Source organism: Silene latifolia, chromosome 11 (assembly GCF_048544455.1).
Source record: "Silene latifolia isolate original U9 population chromosome 11, ASM4854445v1, whole genome shotgun sequence".
In the NCBI taxonomy this organism is placed as follows: domain Eukaryota; kingdom Viridiplantae; phylum Streptophyta; class Magnoliopsida; order Caryophyllales; family Caryophyllaceae; genus Silene; species Silene latifolia.
The window spans coordinates 175,841,031-175,851,537 of NC_133536.1; the positions used below are offsets into that span (position 1 = coordinate 175,841,031).

Sequence of the window (10,507 nt, forward strand, 5' to 3'; positions counted from 1 at the left end):
CATGACACCCTAGTGCTTTTAATCAATTGTTTACACCCCTTATTTCATTTACCTTGCTAGTTTATTTTCATTGTTATTTTAGTTTAGTGATCTTCTACATCAACCTAATTTGTGACACCCCTAGACACCGCTAGTTACAATAGAATCTTCATTTCAATGCCCGTCCCTTGGGATCCGACCTTTACTTGCCTCTTTACTAATTGTAGAGTTGTTTGTGAAGTATAAATTGTGTTTTGTATCGACCATTGACCAACGACCACATATGTTTAATTGTGAACACCAAATGGCTCCGATCAAAAATGGCGCCGTTGTTTGGGGACGGTGTTTAATTGATTTAAGATTTCTTTTATTGTTATTAGTAGTGTCTTTTTCACCTTGGGGAAGTAAAACTCCTCAAGGAGTGTTCTAATTGTTTTCTAGTTGTTTGATATTTTGCATGTCTAGAAGGTTACAAAGAGATTTGTTACCTTTTGACCGTGAAATCGAAAGAACCTTGACGAATAATAGGAGACTTGTTAGGAGGAATTTGGGAGGTGTTGGTGAAGTTGTTCAACCCACTAGTGAGTTTGTCAATCCTTTCGAAATAGAAGGAGAAGAGAACCCATTTAACAATATCCCACAAAATCCACCTACAATGCCTAAATTCTCGTCACACTCTATACCCACCGAGGAGGATTTACCAAATGGTACTCCTACCCCACAACATCTCACCGGTAATTTTATTGCCAAGTCCGCCTTCATCCAACTAGTTGAGAGGAGCCAATTCGGGGGAATGCCTAGTGAGGACCCTCATTCTCATATGGAAACATTTTGTGATTATTGTGAAGCTATCTCTCAAACGGGCGTGACTCAAGACCAAATAAGATGGGTCTTATTTCCTTTTTCGTTAATCGGCACCGCAAAGCAATGGTTGAAGGGCCTTGATAAGGCCACTCTTGGAATAGATTCTTGGAAGAAGTTAGCTCTAGCTTTCTACAAAAAATTCTACCCACCGGAAAAGACCAATATGCTAAGAGCTCAAATTACGGGTTTTAAGCAAAGGGATGAAGAGTCTTTGTATGAAGCTTGGGAGCGGTTCAAAGGTATTTGTCACTCATGTCCTCACCATGGACTTAGCGAATGGTTTTTAGTGCAACAATTTTGGAATGGTTTATATGAAGATTCAAGGAACGTTCTCAATATGGGATCAAATGGAATGTTCACCGAAGTTGATGACAATCAAACATGGAACAAGATTGAGGAAATGGCGGTCCATAATTCGCAATATAGTAGGCCTCGCAAGGCTACTAGAGGAGGAAAGTATGAAGTGGACACCGTTACTCAATTGGGTGCTCAACTTAGCGCTCACATTGAAACAATCAACTTGAAGTTTGAACAAGCTATGGCTAGGCTTGAGGAAAACTCAAAATCATCAAAGCATCATGTCAACGCCATGACGGCATCCTCATCAATCCCAAGCGGGATATGTGAGAATTGTGGAACCTTGGGTCATGACTCAAGTGAATGTAGGGGAACGACCGAACAAGTTAATGCTTTCCAAGCTTACAAAAGTGGCACCCCTTATTCAAATTTTTACAATGAAAACACCAAGTTCCATCCAAATCTCTCATACAAGAGCCAAAATGTCCAAAATCCTCAACCAACATACACTCCACCACCCATGAGAAATCAAAATCAAAGACCCTTTTTCAATCAAAACCAAAGTTACCAAAATCAAAATCCATACAATCACCACAATGACCAAAGTTTTGATGTCCAAAAAGCGGTCCTTCAAATGCAAAAAAATCAACAAGAGTTTTTCACCCAAATGCAAAAGGATAGCCAAGCAAAGGATACCACCATCAACAACATTCTAGCTCACACCAAGATGTTGGAAACACAATTGACCCAACTAGCATCCTCAAACTCACAAAGGCAAAAGGGGCAATTACCACCTCAAGGTAATCCCCCTAGACATGAAACGGTTAGTGCTATTCACTTGAGAAGTGGTACAACATATGAAGCACCGAAGGAGCAAGTTGAGAATGAAGTTGTGAGAGCTAGTGAGAATGAAGTTGTGGTGCAAGGTCCCAAAGAAGGGGAATCATCGAAAGAAGAAAGTTCAAAGAAAAATGAAGACAAAGCCAAAGAGAAGGAGCCCATTGTGGTTAGACTTCCTTTTCCAAGTCGTCAAGCCAAGCCCAAATTTGATGATCAACTTGGAAAATTCATGGAAATTGTGAAGAATTTAGAGGTCTCAATTCCTTTCACGGAATTAATCAATCACGTTCCGGCCTATGCAAAGTACATGAAAGATATCCTCACAAAGAAGAAGTCAATCCGGAAACTTGAGACTATCGCCTTCACTAAGGTGAGTAGTGCAATACTTCAAGGGAGTTCACCTCCAAAGTTAAAGGATCCGGGAAGCTTCTCAATACCGTGTACCATTGGCGACACAACGATCAACAAAGCCTTGTGTGATCTAGGGGCTAGTGTGAGTGTCATGCCGTACTCGGTAAGTAAAAGGTTGGGAATGGGAGAGCTTAAATGTACCAATATCACTCTTCAAATGGCCGATAGATCGACGAAGACACCATTAGGGATATGGGAAGATGTCCCTATGCGAATGGGAAGTTTTTCATCCCGGTGGACTTTGTCATTGTTGATATGGAGGAAGATTCCAACATTCCAATCATCTTAGGAAGACCTTTCCTACACACCGCGGGCGCGGTGATTGATGTGAAACATGGAGAGCTCACTCTAGAAGTGGGAGATGAAAGCATAACTTTTAATCTTGACAAGACCATGAGAGCTCCTCGTTTGCATGAGCCATGTTTTATGATTGATCACTATAGCCGAAAAGATGAAAGGAAGAAATCGGAACTCCAATGGAGGAAGAAAATTGAAGATGCTCCATTCAAAGAGCAAGTGAATTGTGGCAAGGAGAGCTTGCAAAGCTCATCAAAATCAACCAAGGAAGAAGATGATGGCCTCATTGGCCAAGAGAAAAGATTGGGAGAGTTGTCTCCATCCAAGCAAGAGATTTTCAATGATCAACTCAATGAAGTTTGTGGTCTTTGGGACGACGAATTTGAAGGGATCTTTAATACCTACATTGGGCATGCCATCGATCATGATCAACAACAAGGGCCACGGTCTATTGAGGACCTCTACCACAACAATGAACAAGCTTTTAATTATTTCTTCGAGGTGTTGAGCAACATCAACAACACCTTGAACATGCCCCCTTGACATCTCATCAAGAATGAGAGTTTGGTGGAGTCCTCCCTAAACCACCACTTGTAAATATTTCTAACTCCCTAACTTACTTTTTAATTTTTGTATTACATCTTTGTCATTTTTGGATTTTATTTACTTTGATCAAAATAATTGTCATGAAAAGAGAGAAGTGAGGGAGGGACTAATGATTTTAAATTGATGTGTAGTGCTTTACCTTAGTAGTGCCCCCACAATGAAGAACACAAGATTTGAAAGAATGAAAGAAAGAATGATAAGGGAAATCCGGGAGCAAAGGACAAGGATCCGATCCGCGATTCTGATAATCCGCCCGTCAAGAAATCCGAGCGTCTGGCGCCGAGAAGACGCCCGTCTTGGGCATCTTTGAAAATGCAAAATTCTTGTCACAAAAGAATCTGAGCGGATTTCTGGAAAGACGCCCGTCTCACAGAATCCGTCCGTCTTATGGACAATCCGCCCGTCTTGAAGCTGAAGAAAAACAAAGAAAAATCTCTGGACAAGAATCCGTCCGTCCTGACAAGAATCCGTGCGTCTCATCTCGAAGAATCCGAGCGGATTCCCCAGAATCCGCCCGTCCCTAGGCGGGATTTTTGAAAATTTGAAGCTGAAGAATCCGAGCGGATTGCGCCTAATCCGCACGGATTGTCCCTGCGTCCTAATGTTGCCGAGTTCTTTAAATACCCACCCCCACCTTCATTCATTCATTCATTCACTCATAAACACTACCCATAACATCAAAACCCTCATCCTCTCCATCTCAAAAACAAAAACCCTCATCAAAACTCACCAAAATCAAATCAAACCATCCTTCAAACAACAAATTAATCACTCCATCTTCATCAAAAATCAAAACCAAGCACAAAATCTTCACCTTTGAATTGATTTTTGTTCTTATAAAGGCAAGGCCTTTCACCTTCAAAATCGATTTGGGCATTCTACAATTTGAAGATTTTTGACTCTTTACTTGGTTAGCTCATAAAATGGCAAGAACAAAGGGAGCAACAAAAGCAAAAGCAAAGGCACCAAAGACTACATCTCTCTCTCAAAGGCAAAAAGCTCTACAAATGAAGAAAGCTATGGCAATGGTGGTAGCAACACCAAGCTTGGAAGTGCAACCACCTCAACAAATTTCTATGGAAGCATCACCTTCTACTCCGGTAATTAACCAACTCTTGCATTATCCGGAGGTAACTTTCATTTCCGATGCCCATAGAGATACATTTGTTAAGTTTGCTATGAAACAAATCCAATCCACCAAATTCATATGTCAAGATGCTTTAGAGAAGTTAGGTGTTCTTGAGCAAACAAGAGTCTTTTTCAATGCCATGGGTTTGAAGAAATTGTTTGAAATGAAGGAAGTAACATACCCCTCCCTTGTTTTGGAATTCTTAAGTTCTTTAAAAGTGACAAAAGTTGAGAATAGGGAAAATATTGAGTTTCGTCTAGCTAACACTAGTAGACGCATTACCTTTCCGGAATTGGGTAAAATTTTGGGTCTTAGCGATGAACATAAATTTTATAAGCAATATGGGAAGTATGATCCCGAGCCTCTTTGGGAGGCAATCTCCGGGAAGAAATTTGAAGATTTTAAAGCTTGTCGTGCTCTTTTGGTCCATCATCCGGGCATAAGAATATGGCACAAAGTTGTGGGAAATACCATAATTGCTAGAAAAGACACCAATCATTTTACAGGACTCGATTTTATTCTCCTTGAATCAACTTTGAATGTTGGAAGAATTCATACCAAGCCTTACAATTCTTTGAGGCTATTGGTTGATAGATGGCTCCATGTAGATAGTGGGAAGAAGGGTCAAACCGTAATTGTTAATGGCGGCCTTGTCACGGTCCTAGCCAAGCACTTTGATCCTAATTTCAATAAGGATAGCAAGTACAAGGCTAAGGATGGTGGCCATCTTATTGATATGTCTACCTTGATTAACAAGTTTAAGTGGGTTGCTCACAATCCCCTTGATACCAAGTTTGGGTGGCTTACTAGTGAGGCTCGATCATTCACTTTACCCGCAAAGATTTGCCGTCTTAGTGTCCACCGGACCAACTATTTACTTCCCCTATCCAAGGACGCCGAGTACATCATTCAACAACAAAAGGGTGATCATGAAACTCCCTCCTCTTCCATTGTTATACCACCTTACCCCTATGAATATGAAGAGTTCAAACCTCAAGGAATTGAAATTGGAAAAGATTATGTAACTCTTCTAATGCAAGCCATGCACAAGCAAGCTTATGAAGATCGGAAGAATGTTTATTTGGCTCAATATCCTCCCCTCTTACATCTAGCTAGGCAAGGACTCCTTGATCCATCTTGTCCTTTGCCTAGTTGGGCGGATAAAGAAGCCTTATTTCCGGGTGCATCTAGGGACGTGGTGGAAGACAATGAGGTTTTTGGAAATGGTGAAGAATTTGATGATAACATTGAGGAAGAAGCGAGTGGAGATGAAGAAGGAGATGGTGAAGATGATGATGAAGAAAGCAATGAAGAAAGTGCCAAGGAAAGTGGCAATGTGATCACTTCTCATGAGGGAAGTGGTGATGATGATAGCATGATGGAAGACTAGCCTTGGAGACTCCTACTCTCACATGGTTTGTCTATATCTCTTTGTATTTTATTTCATTTTGATCATTGTTGGTTTAGTCCTAGCAACATCAAAGGACTCACACCTCGGTTCCATTGAGGTGTTCTTTATTGTTCCCATTTTTGAAAATCCAAAATGACAATCTAGTCTCATGCATAGCATAGTGTGTGCATGAACTATACCCATGCTTTGACATTAGCAATAGTGTCTTATTTGGTTTGGGGAAGTTAATGCATACGCAACGGGAGGTAATCTAAATTATCCTCTCCGTCATAACAAAAACCATGCATCATGTAGTATAGCTTAGTGTAGAATTGCATTTAGTATAGAAAATCATGCATCATTTTGCATAATTTCCATCATCTTGGCCATTGAGGACAATGCCCATATTAGTGTGGGGATGGGAATTCTAACACTTAACTTTTATCCAAAAACCATAAAAATTGAAAAATTTCAAAAATCATAAAAATTTGAAAAATTGAAAAACCAAAAACAAGTTCATAGTCTTGTATATATTGTCTTGTATATATTGTGTTTGTTTCATCCTTGTTCACTTTGATCGACTACGCCACATCCGAGACATGAGGATATTGAAGACCGCATGGTATGATCTTTTCAATCTCCTTTTTCCTCTTTATGTTAATGACTATGTGGCTTTATTTTGATTGATGCGGTAAAAACAATGTGAACTTAGGATTGCATTTAGTTTATATGTCATATTAGTTGGTAGAATCATTTGCATTAGGATGTTTATATGTTAGTTGCATCATGGCATGTAGTTTGCATGTTTAGAAAAATTTTGTGAAACCGTCTACTTGGGAAGCTTGACAAGTGTATATAGGCCCTAGTAGATGCTTTTTCTTCTTAAGACTTTGCTTGTTAGAATACTTGTAAAACACCCTAGGATGTGTCATGCTAGTATCCTTTGACCCATGGATTAAGGCCTAGTCAAGAGTACCTTGTGGTGTGATAACTCCTTGGCTACCGTTTATTCCAAGGTGACCCTTGAAACCATGCATACTTCTATCATTCATCCATATTCTACCACATTTTTGTCATCAAAGGGAATGGGCACAAAAAGAAATCAATTTGAGTTCAATGAAAATAAAAGAAAAGAAAGTTTGCAAAAATGCATCAAAAGAAAAGAGGAGCAAAAATAGACTCCTAAGCTTCAAATACAAGGCACCCTCGTTACTAATTGGGGTGACTTTGAAAATATTCAAAAAGAAATGCAAAAAGTTGTCAAGTATTGAAATGCCAAACATCAAAGAAATGGCAAAGAAAGTGTTCTCAAACGTTATATGCCACAAGAAATTGGGGGGAAAAACAAAAACAAAAGCAAACTCCCAAATGAAACTCAATTACTATCAATCCCTTTTCCATCGTATCCATTTTTGTGCATGGTAGAGAGGGGACGACCCTTCTTCTTGTCTAGGCAAGAGGAGGAATTCCGCGATCCTCCAGTGTTTCTAACACCATAGGGAGTCTACTCTTGACAAAAGCATTTAACGATTGAGGACAAAGGTACCCTAGCTTGACACCTTTTGGAGGTGATTTATTGGTATCCTTCTAGGCCTAGTAGTTTGAACAAATTGCATCTATGAAGGATTGTGTACCCTTGAATTGCTTCCCTTGTAGATAATTTCCGCCACTTAGATGAGGAAAGTCGCTATTCTTTTGTAGATGCATCCATTATTTGATTTTGTGTGCTTAATGTTTGGATGTGCCGCCATTTTGGCAAGACCCACCTTGCCTTGCAAGAAGGCATCCTACCTCATGGTTGTCTTGTTGTGAGTTGAAGGGGCGGAGTGAGACCCGCTAATTGTCTCATATCGGCTATTATTATTAGGTTAGGTTAGTATTGGTCCTAGTCTTTGTCACCTCTTTACTCGGGACGAGCAAAGGTTCGGTTTGGGGATATTTGATGTGACCATAATTAGCGCATATTTAGCCCCCGAATTACCATTGTTTCCATGCTTTTTAGTGCCTATTTGGGTAATTTCTTATCTTTAGTTCTTTGTTTTGCATATTCTTTGAGATTTTGATCCCTTGGTAGGAAAGGAGTAAGAATCTTGCATTTTCATGGCAAAACGAGGCTAAATTGATCGTATTCAATGACCAAGCATCAAGGAGAGACAAGACTAGAAGGCCTTTGTACATAGCATAATAGAAGAGCATTGTTGAGAAAAGGATCCTTGAGTCCCCAAGGAAGTCCCCAAGGAATTCGTGAAGAAAAGGGAAGAAAAAGAAGAAGGAAAGTTCTTTGAACTACAATCCGAGCGGATTGTAGAGAATCCGTCCGTCCTTGCCCCCGAGCGTCCTCACCAGAATCCGCTCGGATTCCCCATGCCCAGTCCGAGCGTCTTGTTCCTTGATCCGCTCGGATCGTCCACCCTGATCCGGCCGTCCCGACTCCCGGCCCACGGATCACAAAGACAAAGATAGTTTCGTTCTTCTAGCTACGAAATGGAGAAGCCCTTCTCTCGGATAATCCCGGAGGCTCCTTGCTCAACTTAAAAAGTGTAATTACTAGTTTAGCCCTTAGTTAACCCTAATGCATCCTCCCTAATTTTCACTATAAATACCCCATTAGTCTAATTAGAGGAGCATGTTCTTCTTATCAATATTTAGAGTAGTTAATATCAATCAAATCTCTCTTCAATATTGTAATCAAATATTAATCTAGTTTTAATCCAAGTTTTAGTTCTTGAATCTCTCTCTTGTTCTTCATTTATTTTGGGTAATTAGAAGATTATTGGGTTTATTGGGAGATTGACAACCTTCCATCAATCATCAAGTTCTTCTATTATTCTTTGCATCTTTATTATTGGAATCATTAGTAGGTATAATCTCTTAATCCCTTTTTAATTATTGCTAATTACTTTCATTTATTCATCATGTTTCATTATGTTAGTATGATTGACAACCTTTCTAGCATGATCAATATGATAATGAGTGAGTAGTATCTTAGCTAGGGTTTAATGGGTGATTAGGGGAAACCAACATGGGGAATGATTCATGCTTAAATTAATATGCTTTCATATCTTATTTGCTTGCTTGTTTTGATCTTAATACATGCACATGTTATATTTGATGAAATGCTAAGCCTATGAATCCTTGCATTTACTATCATCTTCTATCCTTTCAACTTGACTTGTAAGACATAACCCAACTCGAGTCTCGTTAGACCATGCATGTGTTGAGTAGGGAAGATTAAGTCGACTTGTAGGTGTTGTACAATCCAAGAGATTCGGCTCCGGGACCCAAACTTTCCTAGGATTGTAAGATATAACCCAACTCGATCCATCACAACAATAATTGCTTGCTTATAATTTGAGAACATGTTTGTATGATCATATCCCATGAATCCCCTATGAACCCATGACACCCTAGTGCTTTTAATCAATTGTTTACACCCCTTATTTCATTTACCTTGCTAGTTTATTTTCATTGTTATTTTAGTTTAGTGATCTTCTACATCAACCCAATTTGTGACACCCCTAGACACCGCTAGTTACAATAGAATCTTCATTTCAATACCCGTCCCTTGGGATCCGACCTTTACTTGCCTCTTTACTAATTGTAGAGTTGTTTGTGAAGTATAAATTGTGTTTTGTATCGACCATTGACCAACGACCACATATGTTTAATTGTGAACACCAAATGGCTCCGATCAAATGGTGTCAATCATCAAAGGAGTAAAAGGTAACTTACAGCCTGCTTTGAACGCCCATTCAAAAATACAGAACCAACCAGGTGACACCCAGTTAGCTCTAACTGGACAAGATTCAGGAATCCATACCTCAGTCGAATCAGGAATAATATTTTTCTCCCTTAAAACCCTATCATAGTTCGTCTTCAATAAGTTCTCCTCAGAAAAGTAAGGATCCAGAGATTGAAGAGCAGAAAAAATAGAATCCTGATATTTAAAAGCTATAGCACGAGCAGGAGGATCAACTTCAACAACCTCCTCCTCCTGGACGTCTTTGGGTTCAGATTCAGCAGCAGCTTTCTGGGGTGCATGACGTTTTTTGGCTCCCATATCCTTTATTATTTAGTGTATTGTGATGAATTTTATTGAATAAGTTAGTAGAATAGAACTCCTGGGAAATAGGGAAGAATTTTAGAGAAAATTTAGCAAAGAAAGTGGAAGAAAATTGGTGGAAAACAAACTCGTCACAAGTACCATATTTATAGAAGGGGTTTAACGGTGCAAAAACCCTAGAAATTGCAAAACTGTCATCATGACATCACACAAATTAGCCGTTATAGTATTTAACGGTAACTAGGAGTCTAAGAGTCATTGAGTATTTAATTCTTTTTATTGTTTAACCCGGTAAAATTGACATCTCACCCCTGGCCTGATCCAGCACGGGTAAAATGTCAAGGGGCAATTGTTAGGCCCAGTTTAGCCTTGCCTGACTCTTACCTGGCCTGACCCAACTAGACTGACTAAGGCATCCAGAGACCGGACAAATCTAACTACTATTTAGCTGTTGAAGAATATTATAGCAAGCAGGCTACTAAATCCTGGAAGAGAAGCCTGATGGTAAGTGCAGAATAGCCTGACAGAGTATTAAAGCAGGCTGGATTAAGAAGATAAACAAGAAATGCAGTTGTTGGGAATGAATAATCGTGTCCTATTCTCAAGGAAGACCAAGTCCAATTATAAGACT

The 10,507-nt window shown here is 39.6% G+C and overlaps 1 non-coding gene across 1 annotated transcript; it reads right to left on the reverse strand.

Moving 5' to 3' along the window:
- Positions 1 to 1,006: 1,006 nt before the first annotated feature.
- LOC141616437 (small nucleolar RNA R71) lies at positions 1,007 to 1,113 on the reverse strand. Its single transcript, XR_012530785.1, has one exon. It is a non-coding gene; the product is annotated as a small nucleolar RNA R71 (small nucleolar RNA).
- Positions 1,114 to 10,507: the final 9,394 nt, after the last annotated feature.